Source organism: Molossus molossus, unplaced genomic scaffold (genome assembly GCF_014108415.1).
Source record: "Molossus molossus isolate mMolMol1 unplaced genomic scaffold, mMolMol1.p scaffold_m16_p_4, whole genome shotgun sequence".
Taxonomy (NCBI): domain Eukaryota; kingdom Metazoa; phylum Chordata; class Mammalia; order Chiroptera; family Molossidae; genus Molossus; species Molossus molossus.
The window spans coordinates 24,935,408-24,954,236 of record NW_023425377.1 but is presented as its reverse complement, the minus strand read 5'-3'; positions in this window follow the sequence as shown (position 1 = coordinate 24,954,236).

Here is an 18,829-nt window from a genome sequence, read left to right as displayed (position 1 = left end):
TGTTCATTCTGTCCTCACATTCTTCCTTACAACCGTGGGAAAGGCTATCAGGATTTCTCATGAGTACAGAGAGGTTCCATCCTGTCTGATTCTCATCTGGAACCTAAACTTTCTCAGGTGACTGCAACAAGTTCCACCTTGAAAGCTCTGGGTATGGAAAATTCTTCTTTAAACAGGCTGAAATGTGTTTCTCTGTAGCTTTCATCCACATGCCCTAGTTTCATCTCCTTGAACCACAAAAAACAAGTGTCCCTGTTGCCTCCCATGGGAACCCTTCAGAAAGTTGCAGACTGATGGAGGGTTTGCCCTGTGGTTGTTGATTTCTATGCCATTCACCCTTGTTCCCATGGATACGCTGTTCCTGTCCAGCATAGTTTCCAGTTCCCAACCTTCCTAGTCATCAACATCACTGCTCTTATTGAAGTTCAGAGATTGTGGAATATGAGCCCCCTTTTTCCCTCATAACGGGAGCTGCTCTCAGTAACAGTTCAGTTACAAAGGACCTAGTAAATGTACTTATGTGAAGCCATTAGTGGTAGATCATGGTGTATCTGGTGCTCTTCAGAGCTCTGGCCCCAACGTAATCACTGTCCCAGCTTCTAACACCAGAGATTTATCTTTCCTGTTTTTGAATTTTAATTAAGTAAATTCATAGTGTGTACTGTTTGTGTTTGGCTTTTATTGCTCTGCTTTTATTCACATTGTTTTTATATTTATTATGCACTACTGCATATAGCAGTTACTTTGCTCATTCTCATGGCTATATAGCATTACATTTTTATGCATATAAATAGCATTCTATTTTATGACTGTATAAAATTCTACTGTAAATATACACTACAATTTACTCCTTATTGATATCTATACTGTTTCCAATCTTTGATATATAAACAATGCTGCAATGAACAACTTTGAATTTAAATCATTTTGTGCATATGTAAATGTAACTACATAATAAATTTCTAGAATTACAGTTGCTGGGTAAACAGGTATAGGTATTTGTAATTTTGAAGGATATTGACAAATTATCCTCCATATAGGAAATTCCCTTTACAATCCCATCAACAGATTATTTGAGAGTTTCTTTTCTTAGCATGTTAAAGTTCAGAGCTTGGAGACTTAAAAACTTCGCTGTATAGTCTGCTCATCTCACGTGGAAAGAAATAGAAGCCCTTAATGGTGAAAAGACTTGTGAAAAATCAGAGAATAAATTAATCATCACCCCCAAAGGCTGGTCTCCTGTATCAAAGAGAGCCAACAAAGCCGCAAACATCCTGTTCTGCTTACGGCTCTTGGCATTCAGCCTTTCTCTCCACTACCCTTTCCCAACGGCCTGCCAAGCACACAAAGGCCCAGCCACATCCATCAGAGCCGCCAGCCTAAGAGATCTCCAGCTCTGCTGCTCTGGTCTCCACTCACAGGCTGAGGACTTGAATGCCTGATTCTAATGTCACTTATTTCCTGGGTTCCAGGATGGTGTACAGCAGCCTCCTGGATATCTGTGCGTGAATATCTCACAGGCATTTCAGTCTCACCGAGATCCAAATTGAACTCATCCACTTTCTCTCAGTTTCTTCTTCTCTGCCATGAGGATAATAATGGTGCTTCTATCCTCATTGGTGTGGCTCAGCTGGAGCATCATCTTGTGCACCGGAGGGTCATGGGTTTGATTCCCTGTCAGGGCACATACCTAGGTTGAGGGTTTGATCCCCAGTTAGGGCGTGTGCAGGAAGCAACCAATCAATGTTTCCTCCCTTGTTCCCTCTCTAAAAGCATAAATAAATACATAAATAAGTAAATATAAATACTTACTTTACAGGGTTATTACAAAGATTAAATGAATGAATGTGCCTCGAGCTCTTAGTGTAGCAACTCATGAATTTACCATGTACATTATTATTGGAAGGCATAAGAAATTAAAAACACTAAAATAAAATATAATATGCGGAATGCTGAAGGGTGGTGTGGGGAGAAATGAAGCAGGAGAGGACTGAGAAACGCTTGTGGGAGCATGAATGTGCCACAGGGCCATTGTGGGGAAATGATTCTACATTGCTTAGAGTGTTCTTCTCATGGGGAATACATGTCTGAGGAAATTCTTGGTAAATCAAAAAGTTTTACCAAATAGAAATCATGATGGTTGTTTAGTCCCTCTGAGTGTTTCCAAGCTGATAAAAATGCTCAGCATGTGGGGCCCTCTGACTTATGGCTAGAATCTGTGGATTAAGTCTTGGAATGGCAGATTTTTCATTTCCATTTCAGCTTTAAAGATGCCATAAGTCCCAAGAATACTAAATGATTAAAAAAGTTAACAGTAAAATTTCACGGATTGATTTCCAGCCAAATAATCCTGCTTTCTGATAAAGTGTGTCCATGGCCCAGACCCTGAAGGCTTTTCTTCAGATCCCCATAAGAAGCATATCGGTTTTCTTGAGTGGTTACACCCAGTCTGGTCAGGTCTGTTTTCCGTGCTGCTCTTACATTTCCTACTTGAATCCACATTTTTATAGGGAAAAACTTCCTGTGCTTGGTGTTCATGGACTGATGGTCTTGAATTTGCCTAGAGTCCCTTTAAGGATGTCCTCTAAATAAAATAGAAAAGCCAGCATTATAAGGAATTTGGGTTTTATTCTAAGAATAATAAGCCGTAGGATGAGGTTAAGGAGAGACAGGCCATGATATGGTTTATGTTTTCAGTAACACATTGGCTGGTTTTTGAAGATCCTTCCATTTCTTCTACTTAAGAATCAAGTAACAAAAGTGCTGCAGTGTAGAAGCCAAAAGCCATCCCAGGCAAAGTGAGCAAAGCTCCGGCCTTTTGGGTTCTGAGGCCCGGGGCTACTGAGAAGATGAAGAGGTTCGCCTTTGTAAATCAACTGTCTTTAGTCACGCAGACCCTGCGTGAGCTGAGTCAGCATTAGAGGGCACGGAGCCATTCAGCCCATTTTATTTTGGACCGTATCCAGGCATGTCACCAGGAAGTAAAAGACTTAGTGGAAAAATTAAGCACGCCACGCAGGTAAAACATTCTTGTGTAATACAGTTGGTCAGAGATTTCCATCTGGGAAAACCACAGATGATCAATATCAGTAACTCCGCATAGAAGAGAATAGCTCAGGGTGAGGAAAGATACCCGGAAGCACATGAAAGGAGGCAGTGGGAAATGATGTCAGTAGCCCTGGCTCTGGAGTTTGAGCTGAGACTCAATTCCCCATTCTTTCCTCTGCCAGCTGCTAACTTCAGTTTGTTATCGAATTATCAGAGGCTGTACCCCGTCTGCAAGATGGGATCATTGTACATCAAGTGTTTGATGTGAGAGCATCAAGTGAGGACTAGAAAAGTTTTGTGAACTATAAAAAGCCACAAGCAGTTTGTTTGTTATAATAAGGCCTCCCCTGAATTGCATCAGACTACAGCAATACTATTTGTGGAATTTGTATGGCTTACTCGGTCACAGTGCTGCTAAGTGAAACTTGAAAGACTCTGTGAGAAAATGCCTGTAGGTGTGGAATTGCATCATGTATAACTATGGTCATTTTACGTGCATGCATGTGTGTGCGTGTCTACTATAGCAGTACAAACTGATATATTTATGCTCAACTATCAATTCAGTTTTGACGAGATGGCATCAGAGACAATATGGGACAAAGGTTAGAGCAAGAATGTTGGAGTCGGCAAGACCATTGTTCAAACTGCAGCTTATAGGCTTGGTGACAAAATGACTTCATTTGCATGAGCTTAGTTTAGTCATTTTCAAAATGCAGATAGCAATACCTCGTGCATCCTGGAGATGTGAGAATTAAACAAGATAAAAGAATATGAAACATGTACGAGTACTGATAAAAATAGAAGACTCCGATAAGTGCAAGCTGTTGTGGTGGGGGTGATTATTAATAGTAGAACCCACTCCATGTGTGTGGATGGAGGGAGAATCTTGCCGGAGTGACCACCCCTGGACAGGCAAGCAGAGATGATCACTTGTGTGAGGAAGAAACATCGTTTCTGGAGTCTGCACCTTCCTAGTTTGTAGAGGAAGTTTCCAGAATCAGAGCCAGGGTTTGATACTCTATACCTTTTCTCTCTAGCTTCCTCTAGAAATGAAAGAAGCATTTGTGAGTTCTGGGAATAATGAGGGAGAAAAACAAAGAGTAAAACGTGTTTCTATAGCCCCCTTTAAAATCATACAAGGAATTAAGCACAAGCAGCAAAGAAGGCAGTGGTACTGACCTGGTGATCACGAGAGAGAGAGGACATGGGACACTGGCATAGTTGGGACAGTTGGTGGGGCTGTCCTTCGAGGTTAACATCAGGCAAGACTGGGTTCACATTTCTGTTTTGCCACTAACTAGGGGTAGTTGGGCAAGTTACTTAAATTCTCTATAAAATAAAATATGGAAATAATATAACACCTTTCTCATTGAGATGAGGTCATTGATGGAAAGTGTTTGGCAAAATGATAATATTTTTGCGACTTTCAATAGCTAACAACAAGGAACGTCTCCTTTCAAAAACTTGTCTAATTTTATTCCCTAAAATTATTATCATATATATATTTTTTAATTCGGCATAAACTAATGAAGATGTTTATGTAAGAAAGACTACTCCATGTTTTTCATACTAAGATTATTAAAAAAAAAAAAAAAAAAGGACTTTGGTCCAAGTGAGGACACCATTGTAAGGGGAAGGAGTAGGCTGTGGATATTAAGGAGAAAAACCCCACGGGGAAGGGAGAGTTCTGGACTACCAAGTCAAAGCTGCTAGAACAGGTACCCTGTTCTTTTGGTGATTATGGTCCTGGCTTGGAAATGTTTACAGTCTGCGTTAACTAAATAAATTGCTGCCTGATCAATTGCTCTTTTCTCTTTTTGTTTTTCATTTTATTTGCTGCAAAAATAATTATAAATGGCTGCTCTTCTTTGACATTGGAAGACTTTGGAATAATGGCAGTTGTTGATATTGGAGGACACAGGAAGGACTATGATGGGTGTCCCCACATAATTACAGCACAAGGCCGCATGTGAGTAGAAACCCAAGAAGATGTCATGGAGCAAGATGGCCTAGATCTGGAATTTGAAGTAGAGAGCTAGTTAAAAGTTTGTGAGAAGAGAATTTCAGGCAGAGAAATGATACGGAGAGAGACTCAAAAGCTAAATAAAGTGGAGTGTGTTTTCACAGACTAGTAAGTAGTTGGGTGTGGAGTCAGTTCTTAAGAATGATTCTAGAATCAATCCCTTCTCAAGACACTGACACAGTTAAGACTATTGTCACTGGAGACTAGAGTACCTTGTTTTAATATCAGTTTTATTTCTTAACTAGCTTGTGTGACCCCTAGCAAGTTATAATACCTTCATGCCTCAGTTTCTGCCTCTATAAAATGGATTCATAAGGATATTAGTAAACCTTAGAGAAGCTGGGTGGGTTAGATTAGGTAATCAATGTAACAGTATTAGTAGAGAGAGCTGGGAACATTATAATCCCTAAGTCTAAGAAGTCCTTATCATTAGATCATTCTGAACAATTTCTAAGGAGACAAAATGGTTTTTAGTTTATATTAAGACATGTTTCAATATACACCAGTTTCCTGAAGCTTAAACTAAAAAAGCTTTGCTTAGAAGATACAACAGTGAAGGGTTCATTTTAAAATACAAATCCTTATAAAGGCATACTTTGAATCTCTGTTTTTCTTTACATAAAACCCATGTAATATTTTTGTTTGCATATTTGTTGTACTCGGAACTAACAGAACATAATTACAGCTCATTATAGGAGGTTAATAAGTAAGACAAAGGTAGCACCATGCCAATTTGACCTCAGCCAGTGGTCTAATCTCTTCTGCCCTATTTGGGTCAAACTGGTGATTTTTCCACACCTGATTAAGTGGTCTTTCTTTTGAATTAGTGTTTCTGGTAAATTTCATAACCATTTTTCTCTTTTAAATGCATTTAATTAACATTTTCCTAAGCAAGACATTCCAAATAAAGTTCATTATTTTAATATTATAATTGTCTGTGAAGATCCCAGCTAATATTTTTGCATCCATAATGTATTTCATGGCTAACCAAGTGGTAGAGCATTATGTTTAAGAGCTTGATTTTAGCCAGCCAGTGTAGCTTAGTGGATTGAGCACCATCCCATGGACTGAGAGGTCCTGGTTCGATTCCCGGTAGGGGCACATGTCCGGTTTGCAGGTTCAATCCCCGGTAGTAGGTGTGCAGGAGGCAGCTGATCGATGTTTCTCTCTCACATTGATGTTTCTATCTCTCTCTCCCTTCCTCTATCTCTAAAAAAATAGATACAAACATTAAAAAAAAAAAAAAAGAGCTTGATTTTAATCCTGGCTCTGGCGCTAGGTGGGGGCTATGTTGCAGCGTGATTCCAGCAGCTGCTGTCCAAAGACATCAAAGGTGCCTACTGGAGTTTTACACTCTGGTTGTTCTGACCGGCAGATTATTTAATCACATGTGTCTTGGTTCCTTAGTTTTCATTTTTTTTGGAAATCCATCAATATTACAGGCTTTTTGTAAAGTATATTTAGGGTATACAGATAAAACATTTAACACAGTCCTGGTCACATAGTAAACCTAACTGGGATATAATTCTTGTGATCTTGCTCACTGTCTCCCTGAACTTAAGGCAACTCTCTGAAGGTGATCAGCATTATAACCACTTTACAAATGAGGGGACTGCAGCACCGTAAAAAATATTTCTTTCTCAAAGCAGAAACAAAGGGTGATGCTACCCTGAGAGATTTTTACATAAAATTAAATAATGTGATACTATCATTCCAGTAGAATGAATTGATACACTTAATATTTTTTAAATTGTGATTTTTAAAAATGTACTTTAATTAATTGAATGTTCTTAGCCATTGTATGAACCTATGTGAAAAGTAGGGTTGAAACTCTCATCTTTAAAATAGCTGAGTGGCTGAATTACCACTTTGGCCATGGACATTTAGGTGGGAATATGCTACCATCTTCACATTCCTGAACACTGAGAAACCTCAGGCAGGTTGACTCCCAAGACACGTCACTTTGAATGATGCTTTCTCCTCATGACACCAAATGTAACAGCTCAAGCACTGACTATTATAATTTTTGCCCCTTACTGAATAATGTGAAAGTACACATGGGGAAACTATTTCCTTAGTCATTGGATTTGTTAATGAAAGGCATTAGTACTTGATGGGTTAAATGGTTGATTTATTGCTGAGTGAAGTTCTGAAAGGTTCCTATAATTACAATGAAAGAATGTGTAATATTTAGTAATGGTGGGAACAGAATGACTCATCAGTGAGAGATGTAAAGAGTCAAGAAAAAATAATTTGTAAAAATGTTAGGCAGGTCAACTTTATATTAGTTTGATTTTTTCACATGGTTTCAATGATGTATTGTTTTCCATTAAATAAGGCTACTGGGGGGGGGGGGATGCAGAGTGGTATGGCCAATATAGAAAACAGTGTGGAGTTTCCTCAAAAATTTTAAAAATAAAACTGCCATTTGACCACATGATCTTTCTTCTAGGAATATATCCTGAAACACCAACCAGAAAGAATATATTCACTCCTATGTTAATGGCAGTGTTATTTACAATGACTAAGATATGGAAGTAGTTCAAGTGCCCCTCAGTAGTTGAGTAGATGAAAAAAAAAAAAAGCTGTGGTATATTTACATGATGGAATACTATGCAGCTGTAAAAAAGAAGGATCTTTTAACCTGTAAGACAGCATGGAGGGACCTAGAGATTATTATGTTAAGTGAAATAAGCCAGTCAGAGAAATACAAATGTCACATAATCTCACTTATATGTAGAATCTAATGAACAAAGTAAACTCATGAATGAAATAGAACCAGAAGCATGAAAATATGAAACAGACTGATGAATCTCAGAGAGAGGAGGTGCTGGAGGGGTGGGAAGAGATTAACCGAAGAATTTATATGCATATATGAGTTGTCCATGAACACAGACAATAGGTTGGTGAAGGCCTGAGGAGGGGCAGGAGCTGGGTGGAAGGGGGCAATGGAGGAAAAAGAGGGAGATATCTGTAATACTCTCAACAATAAAGATGATAATCCCCCCCTCCCAAATAAGAAGGCTACTTTTTAACTGTATATTTTTCGTCAATTTGAATACTCTTTTAAAGAATCATTTTAATGGAAAAGGTTTACTAAGCACCAACTATATGACATTCACTTGTCTAGAAGCTGGGGACACATTGTGAGAGGAAATCAATACAATTCCTGCCCTGACAATCAAGCAAGGAAGACAGATACTTAAATGAATGATTTCAGATAAGTAAAGAGTGCAGAGGGATTATGTCACAGGGACAATTTATCTTGTCCTATGGGTCATAGAAGACCTTGCCCAAGGAAGGCAAATTGATACCTAAAAATCGTGCAAAATTTATATCCTAAGGCCAGTCTGATTCTGTTCGTTCATTCGTTCGTTCGTTCGTTCGTTCATTCATTCATCCATCCATCCATCCTATGACAAATGTATATTGTTTTTCTAAAATGAGGCATGCCCTATTCTAGTCTCTGAGGACTCGGGGATGAACAATAACTCCCCTTCTCAAATAATGGAATAAATAAACAAGTAAACAAATACAGAGGATAATTTCAGGTCCTGGTAATGAATCAAAGGGAGGAGGAGAAGAAAGTTGTAACAGGAAGATGTGTTAGGGGATGATTTGGGAAGGTTGCTTTGAGGAGATAACATTTCAGATGACCCCCAAATAAAGGAGAACCGCCAATCAAAGGACCTTTTCATTGTGTTCAGTATTTCACCTTTCTTTTCTTATCCACAAACTTCTGTAAATTCTAGCCAAAAAGTAGAACTTTTATTCAGGGATGTTTTGAGTAGCAAAAGAAAAACAACTTGGGGACATTTACCTTCTTTGCTGATTCCAGAAGAGAGTAACACTGATGATCTCCTCTGGACAACAGCTGTATCCAATAAAATAGTACTTTCCAAAGGTCACAGGCAATAGAGACTATGGTTGCATGATCGAGAATTAAAGGCAAATGGAGCAGAAGTTCCATTTCTTAACTATGTAAATAGCAGTAACAAAGAAAGTCTCAGAAATACTTGAGGGACTTGTAGAGGATGGATGATTTTAATCTCACCACAATTTGGTTATAAAAAGGAAGTATGACCTTACTTATTGTCATACCCTGTGAAGCCTGAAATATGTGAATTATACTCAGCCACGAACATTCTTATTCAACATACATTTGCAAACCACTTATGTTATAATAATTGCTAGCACTTATTGAACATGAACTATGTGTCACTCTCCCTTCCAAGTGCTTTCATATGTCAACTCATGGAACACTCATAGCATCTCTATGATGGAGCTATTATTATTTTTTGTATTTTATATGTGAGGCAGAGAGGAGTTAGAGAATCTGTCAGACTTCACAGAGTAGGTAAGTAAATGTTCCAGGAGTCAAGCACAGGTAATCCAGACCCAGGGCACTTACCTCATTTTGCAAACCTGTTCCTTATATGTGACGTCCGGGATTGTTCTCATCTGTGTGCTACTCTCTAGAGGATGAGGAGTGAATTGAGAGAGAGGGAGACAGAGACAGAGAGTGAGCAAGTGTGGGGAGACACTGTGACACCAGAATTATCCCTCCAAAAAAATTCTGAAGAAGACAAAGGAAAGCAATTTTTCAGGTTATTCCAAGTGTGGTCTTATTTCTCTTGAGTGTCAAAGCAAGCAAAGTACTTTTAGTCCTATTTTACAGATGAGGAAATTAAGCTCAGAGAAGTTCAGCAGATTGAGTCTGCCTTACACCTAAATTTAAGCTCCTGATGGTGTTACTCTAGGCCCTAGAGTTGAGGGAATGTTTGTAAACAAATGAAAAGCACAAATAAAGACATTGTCCTGCCCTCCAGCATCTGTGATGCTGAAATTGGCATTTGCACACAAAGGAAAAGTAAAGGGAGCTGATGATTATAGACTGCATAAAGTACATTTGAAGTTATAAAAATCTACATGATCCACCACCAGAATACACTTTGTAGAAGTGAGGACACTGCAGTGTTCCCAGTGTGATGCTAGGAGCCTTACAGTGTCACACCAAGGGCATTGGAGTGTCCTTATTTATTCATTTGGTGCCAAGTACTTATCTACCAGGGAATAATGAAACTTATTGGTAGCACAATAAATGGACATGCACATAACTAAGTTTTGAGAAAAATACAAGCCACTGAAAAGGCTTAACATACAAAGGCTCTTTCCTTAATTTAGGAAGGTCTCTAAACAGGAGACTGCCTCTATCATAACATAAAAAAGAAGAGAATCACCTTGACTAAGTGACATTCTTTTATTATTACTACTTTCAGGTTTGTTCATCTTCCTTTTTGCACTGGATTTTTGATATGCTGAATTTTTTATATAAAGTGACTCATGTTAATGAAACTATTTCAAAAAAAAAATACTCTTTTAAGTGACCATTTTACTAATGTATCCTCCCTTCAATATGGTAAAATTTATGCTACTGCTTTCTACCTGATGAAAGTCCATGATTTTGCTCTATATTACTGGTCATATTTAAGGTATGGGGCTTGATAAATTTAAATGTGGTTATAATTTCTAAATTAGATATAACAGTTTTAATATAATTGATTGTCTTTTATTTATTTTCTTGTGATGTGGTTTTATTTTAGTTTTTGCTCCAATTCTTTGATCAGATTCTATAAACTCTAGTACGTGGGATTTAAACTTCAATTAAATATTTTTCAACGGTCTGCTTTTGTCACAGATTTGTTTCATTTGCAATAGATTCCTTTTGTTTCATTAACATAAAACTATTTATGATTATTTTTAAATATGTATAACATGTTTTACTGTATAGATTCCTTTCATTCATAATGTTTTTATATATTTTGTACTATTAACTTTAGTTATAAAATAAGCCTATGAAACCTGCTTAATATATTTTGTTTAATTTATTTTTTTCCTTGAGGTTGATATTGGTAAATATCATGTTTAAATATGACTTTTTTTCCTCTCATCTTTTAAATTAATTAAATCATAAATTAATTTGTAATTTTGTTTTAGAAATGCCTTTAAAGACATTGTTGATAAATCTCTTTTTAGATACAGTTGGAGACTAGTTGCCTTTAATTAGGAAAATTTAGACCAATTACATTTGCTGAATAATTTTTCATAATTTGACCTTTGTTATCTTTTTGTGTACTTTCTTAGATTTATTCATATTTATTTATTGCTTGATTATTAGTGCATGGACTAGTTGATTTTATATTTAAAATTGTGAAGAGAAAGATTCTTTTTTCTATACTATTTTCTAATATAATTTAAACATTGTTAATCAATTTATCTATTTATACTCATCTAGAATATATTTTTAGTTAATTTTTTTTTTTATCCTCACCCGAGGACATTTCTTTTTTTTTTTTTTTTTCTTTTGTTCAGATAGAGTGGGAGGGAGAGAGAGGGAGAGAGAGAGAGAGAGAAACATCAATGTGAAAGGGACACATGCATCCAGTGGTTGCCACCCGCATGACCCAACCAGGGCCAGGGACAAACTGCAACTGAGGTACATGCCCTTAGCGGGAACCGAACCCTGGTTTCTCCGGACCACAGGCCGACACTCTAACCGCTGAGCCAAACCTGCCAGGGCATTTTTAGTTAATTTTTAATAGGAAAATAGACCATTCTTACAGATACATTTTTATTTTGTCTTGTTTAATCTGAAGAGTGAAACCCTATCTTTGCTTACATTTTTATGTTGTTGTTGTAACTTAAACATCTCCAAAATATTACATTAATTTATAATGATTATTAGCTCTGACTCTTCACATTTGCAGTTAATGTTTTATTTTATTTGTTTCTTTAATATTGAGTTTTTAAATCACCATAGGTTTTTTATACCTTTAATATGTTGTGTTACATCTGTATTAGTTTTTTTTTTTTTTTTTTTTTTTTAATCACTGAGTAATGAATTATCACCAATTTAGTGCCTTGTAATAACACAAATTTATGGATTTATGGTCTCACAGTTTATGTGAGTCAGGAGTCCAGCATGGGTTAGATGGTTCTGTGTTGAGTCTCACTAGACTGAAATGAAGATGTCAGTTGATGCTTCCTTCTCATCTGAGGCTCTGGGTTTCTTCCAAAGTCAGTGGCTATTCACAGAATTCATTTCCTTGCATCTGTTGAACTGAGGTCCTCAGCTTCTAGAGGTCACCTTCATTCCTTGACAGATTGCTCTCTTCAAAAATATGGCAGTATGATGGTTCTTCAAGACATGCAGGAGTGTGTGTGCTACTGCTTCAAATCTCTCTGACCTTCCTCTTTGACTTTTCTCTAGACCTTCTCTGAAGGGCTCACCGGATTTGGTCAAGCCCACCCAGAATTAACTCCCTTTGAATTCACTTAGAATTAATGGATCAGGGATCTTAATTGCACCTGCAAAATCTCTTTGCTTTGTCATATAACATAGCCTCCTTTTGGTGGTAGTTTGCTTTCATATTTATAAGACCTGCTACACGCAAAGGCACTCACAGGGTATGTGCAACAGGAGGTGGGAATCTTGGGGACCTCCCTAGAATTCTACCTACCACAAGGTCGAATTTAAACCATATGAGTTTTTCATGGTCTTTAAAGAAATATTTTTAAAGACTTATTTGAAGATATTTTTCTGTATGAATACCTTGTGTGATGTTTGAAAAAAAATTCCTATGATATATTCTTTCTCTCTAAAAGTTATGTAAATGTGCTATAGATATAAAAGAATGTAAAAGAAAAACATTTTATACAATATTGGTAACTTGGTAATGAAATATGTATTTTAAAACACTATGTTTTTTCTAATTCTAATACCTCTTGATATCATTATAAATAAGTATAGCATTATACAAGATAATTTTGCTTTAAACTATTTATGCTTTTTAGCTCAAAAATCCCACTCATAGCAATCCACACTAAAAAATGAAGACAAGGAAAAATCCTTCTGTACAAAAATGTTTATTTAAACAATGTATCATAGTAAGTTATTGAAGTAATTTAATTTAAATTTCAAGGCACTTAGGGTGAACTACCTGGATAATGTTGTATGGTAAATATGAATACCAATAAGAGCATGAAGGATGTGCACAGCATACGTGAAATGCAGTACACAAAATTATAGGTGCTCTGTGATTACAACTATGTGAAATATGTAAGTGGCAGCTATCGGACTAGAATAACTTCTGGGAAAATGGAAGCAGTTCATGAAACGGGTTGGCATACCATGCATACATTTTTAAACAACTTTTCTAGGGCTATCAAAAGGTTTCTGTAATGGATGAAACAAAATCAGGTCAGATTCCCAAGCGTCTGGGAAAAGGTAGGTGTGGATCTCCTTGATTCTGATTTTCTTTCATCTGAAATCTGCTGAGCTTTTTGTTAACTGAAGGGTGAAATCTTCTACTGCCATTGATGAGAATGAAGTAAATTATATTGGGAGTAGACAGACCCGGCCCTTCCCTCAAGATGATGACTAATTAATTGACAAACCCTCCTAACTGGGTGTGACCTAGGGTTGACCCTTGATGACTGGGAATGGATTGTGCACAGAATGCTCACTTTTCCTTGCTTTTCTATGAGACTTCAGACATGACTGGGTCATTGTCAGCAAGAAGGAATTACTAGGTATTTTTAATAAAAATATTTATACGAAGGGACCAGAGATGCTGGTTGAGTTATAAAGTCAGTTCTGTTATCCAGAGTAGAAATCCCTTCCAGGGCATGTGTGAAAGGGGTCACCGTCTTGCCTCTGCTTGGAAAACGTATACATGTGAGCCCTGAATGGAGCTTATGTTTTTGATCAGCAGCAAACTTACTTGACAACAGACCACACTTTTCATGGACTACATCATAAAAGCACTGTCGTCTGAAACATAATTTGGAAGAGATTAAATTATGAATAATCTTTTAATCCTCTTACAAAGAGCCATGTCAAATAAAGAGACTTGGGATGGCCCTGGCCGGTGGCTCAGTTAGTTGGAGCGTCATCCCATACATTGAGAGGATGTGGGTCCATTCCCGGTCAGGGCGAACACAGGCGGCAACCGACTGACATTTCTCTCTCACATCAATGTCTGTCTGTCTCTCTCTCTCTCTCACATCAATAAACAAACAAACAAAAAACATAGCCTTGGGTGAGGATAAAAATAAAAGAAACCAGATGTAAAAGAAGATTTTTTTTCCCAAGAACCCAGAGGGATTAAAACTAGAATAAAAGGACAAAGTTACGAGTTATGTAACTATCTAAGAAGATGGTTTCATTCTATAAGTCTGGCTTCCCATTATTAGTAGTTCTCAAATGTGGAGTTACTGATAATTTGCTATAAATATTATGGCAGATTCAAGTGTTAGACGATAAGAAGAATGTGAAAGATTTTTATGACATTCAGCCTTGACTGAATATCAGAATCTTCTGGAAAATTAGTTAAAACAACAACAAAAGGGGAGGGAAGCAGGGAGGGAAAGAGGAAGGAAGGAAGCAAGGGAGGACAGGAGGGAGGAAAGTGAAGTCTGGGTCCTATCTGAGCCCCTCTGAATTGGAATTGGGTCTAGGCATTTGAATTTTTAATAAACTGCCTAGAGGCTAGCAAACAGAAACCAATGGCCCAGATTGCTTTTAAAAGGATACCTGCACGCATAAAAAATCTCTGTTTTCATGGTACAAACAAATAATATGGCAAATTAGGCAACTAGGGGTGCTAAGAGGGTGGCATTTGCTTGTCTTCTGGGAATGAGAGAATAGAAACCCACTTTCTGAAATTTCCAGTTTAGACACAATCAGACCAGTCTGTGCTACTGGGTTTCTCATTTAAGGGAGAGACGGAAGCGCTGAGCACCAGGGAAGGAGGAGGTGGCCTGTAAGGGCAGTTTTTGGAGCAGCCTTCTCCACCCATGTTCAATCCCTTCCTTGCACTTTGCTGTATAAACCTAAGATTTTTTTTTCCCTAAGAAATAAAATTTTAATATCAGTTTTAAGCCTCTGTGGATTTTACAAAAAGCTCTAGTGTTATTTTAATCGTCTTTTTTGTATGTAGTTATTATTTAGAAGAAACGTGATCAAATAAAGATAAATTCAATTCTACCGATCCAGACCTAAGATTTGGATTGCTTGAATCTGCAGCTATTGCCTCATAGAGTTTAATGAGGTTCATCTTACACACAGAAGCTGCAGGACTTCTCAGAGGGCTCAGCAATTGATTTAATCACTCCTCTGCCCCAAAGAAGCCAGCAGGGTGTGTCTGTACTGCCAGACTTCCATCTCCAACAGCGCCAGCTGGTTTTGCCCAAACCAAGGAACTGACCTCAGACGGTGTTTACCACAAGTTACAATCAGTTTTAGCTGGAAATCTTAGTTTTGTCGAGTGTCATATTGAGGTCTAGGAAAAGAGGCAGCCACTTGTGAAAAGTGCACCAAGATGCTTGGTCCTGCACTCCTTCCCAGGTCTGTGGGAGATCCCACTCCCCAGGGTTGCCTGAAATCTGGGCAGCTGGAAGGTATTCGTCAGATATCCATTTGTCCACTTATTTATCTGTATTCGCCCAGTGTCCACTGTTTGCCACTCACTACACTCTAGGGACTGAAGATAAAATAATGGTAAAAACAAACATCCAGGAGTTCACAGTCCGCTAGAATCTCTGCCTTGCTCTGACAGACTGGGAATTGGCTAGCTCCTCCTAGTGATCATCGCAACCTCATCATCAACCTGACAGTACTAGCATTTGTTGGCAGCTCTGCGCTAAAAACTTTTAATGGCATATTAAAAGATGAGTATTATAATTATACCCATTTTTCAGATGAAAAGTGGCAAAGCATAGATAAGGTAACTAGACCGAGATGCATAGCCTCCAATCATCGTGAGGGTAGGCATGGCGAGCAGACATTTAGGATTCACTCACCACATTCTATGAGTTTGGGTCTTGCTTGCTCTTGACCTTAAGTTAGGGTCTGAACGTGGCCAGGCCCTGTTGGTATGTCATTAGTACAATCCAGCCTCCAGCCCCACTGAGGATCATTCCAGGAAACAGGGATTAGACTGAGGCTCTGACTAAGAGAAGTGGAGTTTACAGTAGATAGCTTTGGAATCCAGGGAACCAAATAGGCTCCAAAGAGGTAGGGAGATTCTCAGAGCTGAGAGGTGGCTGCAGGTATTTCTTTGGTGGACCAGAGGGTGAGGCTCTTTCTACTAAACTCTTACACTTGAAAGAGTCAACAGAACACCTAAATCTGACTTCCTGGGTTCAGAGGGTAACTGGACCTCATCCCAGTGGGTCAGGGAGACTGGACCAACCTGAAGAGCAGGGTCTTAGCCAAGTTGCTTAGATTTAGTTAAGTTTTGTTCCTGTCATACTGCGAGAGCTTAACAGATGTGATTCATTTTAATGAAATTTAGGTGAAAGGCAACAGAACTGAGCTTCCTCCAGGTTGTAAACTCTGAGCTATTTTATGAAGACAATATTAACTTACGTAAATCACTATTCTTATTTTAAAAAATTGTCCTTCTGTTCTTAAATTATGAACTTTCTAGTTACTCCTTCAAAGATTTCCCATATCCTTGTTTATAGATTATGTATTTCTTTTCCCCAAGCCAAAGATGGCATTGCATTTCTTTGCAGCTGCATTCAAATATTTACAGAGTACTTTTTAAAAACAAACTTGGACTCATTATACTTTATGAGATTTTGTATTATTTCCTCCCTTAACATTCTAAGTAATATTCTGGAACATTCTTAGGTCAGTCAAAAATGTATTACCCATTCTGACCTGTGTGGCTCAGTGGTTGAGCATTGACCTGCATGAGGAGGTCGCCGGTTCAATTCCCAGTCAGGGCACATGCCCAGGTTGTGGGCCCCATCCCCAGTGGGGGGCATGCAGGAAGCGGCCAATCCATGTTCTCTCTCATCGATGTTTCTATCTCTCTCTCCCTCTTCCTTCCTCTCTCTCTCTAAAATCAATAAAGAAAAAATAAATAAAAGATGTATTGCCCATATAACTTTGGAGAGTGAATCATATTCTGTAGTACAGATAGACTATAGCGTCTCTTTTACCATTTCTGTTTCCACTCTTTCATTTTACTGCTCACTTTATGAAGCAAAAAATAAAAATAAAAAATCAGGAGGATATTTGTCAATAACTCTTTCCAATAAGTTATTATTCTAGATTAAATACTGACACTTGAAATGTTCTTACTGGATAGCTTCTAATTTTCAGATCGCTGTAGTACTTTAATTAGGATTGGGAAAGTTACCTACACTTTCTGTGCTTTAGCTCTTTCAACTCTAATATAGGAAGAACAACAGTACTTACTTCAGGGAGCTGAGTTGACATATGTAAGTACATAGAACAGTAGATGTAAAGTACAAGGAACAGCACATTCTATATAACTGCCATTTTTATCATGCTTCCACCAACAGTGTACATTCGTGCCATTTTTCTGTGGCAAGTTTGACAACTTATTCAATTATATATTAACAAATACTAGTTTAATCCAAAAAAGTAGCTCCCTTTTGATTTGCACTTCTTTGATTACTAGTGAAGTTGGGCATTTTATTGTGTATTTGTTTAGCCCCTTATATTTCTTTTTCATAAGTTTTACTTATTCCTTCACCGGATTCTCAGTGATGAGTTTTTTTTATGGTGACCCTTTGCTGTCATATATGTTGCAGATATTTTCCTGGTTTGTAAGATGCCATTTGCTATGCCCTCGTTATTTTTGACGGTGGCTCAGAGAGGGCTGAAAAGGCTTCAGGGACAAAGGTCACACACACTAGGGCTGCTTACTGAGCAGAGGTGAATGGACTTTGCAAATTGCAGTTGGGGAGAAAAAGTCCTGCATCAGAGACTACAGTTTTGCTCCAGATTTTGTCCCTTGCATGAGCTAGTTAATATCTCTGAACTCTAATATTCTCATCTATACAAGGGCCTCTTATAAATGACTTCAGAGTACCCCTCAGGATGAATTAGTTCATATTAAGTTTCCTTATAAACTAAACAAACCCCATGTAACTGTGAGCTTGCTACTCTGCTTTTATTTCTGTTATATCCCTATGGAAGAAGAAAGGCACAATTGCCTTTATTTTATTTTATTTTTTTTCTTTTCTCCTTGGAGTGAGTCAGTTATTTTATTATTTTCTTTATTCAGAGTATTTTGGGCTCTTTTTCTCTATTCTTCTTTCTTCTTTTATTTTATTTATTTATTTATTTATTTATTTATTTATTTAATCCTCACCCAAGGACATTTTTGCATTTATCTTCAGATAGAGCAGGAGGGAGAGAGGAAGGAAGAGAGAGAAATAAACATTGGTGCGAGAGAGACACATTGAGTGGTTGCCACCACACGACCCTAACCGGGGCGGGGACAAACTGCGACCAAGGTACTTGCCCTTAGCAGGAACAGAACCCGGGACTCTCCGGTCCGCAGGCCAAAGCTCTGTCCACTGAGCCAAACCAGCCAGGGCACGATTGCCTTCAAAGCCTGCTGTGCTTTCAGTGGTCTTTCTGGCCCTCTTGGCCTGGTTAACTCCATATGCAGATATCAGCTCCACAGACTTCTGCTGGAAGTCCTCCAACCCCACCCACACCTGTAGGTCACATCTCACTTGACTCTCCTATAGCCCTAACTGCCTCTTAGTTACAGCACTCAACACAACATTTTCAAATTGACTTATGTGACCACTTGATAAATGTCGATTTCTCCCTCTAGACTGCAAGCTCTATAAGGGCAGAGACATATTTGTTTTGTTTATTTATTTTTTAGCTCACCATAGTGTTCTGCATGTTGACTCTGTCTCAGT